The sequence below is a fragment of the Penaeus monodon genome, chromosome 21, assembly GCF_015228065.2.
Source record: "Penaeus monodon isolate SGIC_2016 chromosome 21, NSTDA_Pmon_1, whole genome shotgun sequence".
NCBI lineage: Eukaryota > Metazoa > Arthropoda > Malacostraca > Decapoda > Penaeidae > Penaeus > Penaeus monodon.
In genome coordinates this window covers 16,937,658-16,938,717 of record NC_051406.1, presented here as the reverse complement: position 1 = coordinate 16,938,717, position 1,060 = coordinate 16,937,658, and the positions used below count along the sequence as shown (strand labels likewise).

At 34.0% G+C, this 1,060-nt stretch overlaps 1 protein-coding gene across 2 annotated transcripts in view; it reads left to right on the top strand.

Moving 5' to 3' along the window:
• Positions 1–1,060, top strand: part of LOC119586275 (flotillin-1-like) — a gene marked incomplete in the record, with an annotated part of 96,064 nt that overhangs the window by 85,533 nt on the left and 9,471 nt on the right.

The window sequence follows — 1,060 nt, the reverse complement described above, 5'->3', positions numbered from 1 at the left end:
GATTATGTGATAGTCTTTGGTAGTTGTATGTTTGTGCTTAATGATAATACTCATATAATTATAGTTTACATGTTCATATTTTTATATTTGTTCTCTCTTATATAGTTTTGTGAATCAGTTACTAGGATTAAAGGTTTTTCATGATCAGCAATAGAATCATGAAGAGGCTACAGAAAGGTGGTGATATGGATAATGCAGTATTGTATATATACACCTACTGTTGATACATTGGGAGTTTGTAAATTTGATTCCATGGAAGTTTAAGGTAATTTGGCATTCTTGGAATTTCTGAAGGTGCATTATTAATTGATATTCATAATTAGATGAGTAGATCCAGAAATTGGGAGTATTTATTTTCCATTTTGACTAGTGTCTCATAGTCAACCAATATTAGTAAAGCTGGTGATAACCAGTGCATGACTGGTTTGATTTGGAACTCTAGATATGAACGTAATACAGAAATCCAAACTCAGACATGAGCCTAACTCTAGAGTACACCCTTACCTAGTTCAGAAACCCATAACCCATTTTTGAATGAGACCCAGACTGAATGCAGGTCAGGAATATTTTTTTAAGTATGTTTTGCAAGCTGGTACATTGCTGGTGAAAGAGAGTAAACATATTCTTGAAAAAGAAAAAGCTTCTGAAATAATTACAGATACTTTGCTTTTTGGCTGCTCTGCTTCTGTAAATTCTTTTGATAGCTCTTCTTTTGCTTTGATGCAGTGCTTCTCCATAATTCTGAACTGCAGGAGCTTACTACTGCCTCTAGCAACCAATACTGAGTTGTTTGTAATCTTATGTTGGATATATTCTCAGTGTGGGTAACATAAAAGAGTGCTGGCTTTGTTATTCTAGTTGCTGGCTCGGTTCATTATTACTTGCTGGAGGAATGCCTTGGATTTGAAGTACACGCAGGATTATGCCGAGGAGTGGATGGCGAATTTTGATGGGTTGCCTATTTTGATTTTATAATTTTTTTTTAGCAAGACTTTAGAAATAGTTTTTTTCTCTATTTTTTAAAAATCAGATTTTGGATGTAATCCACAAAAAGTAGACC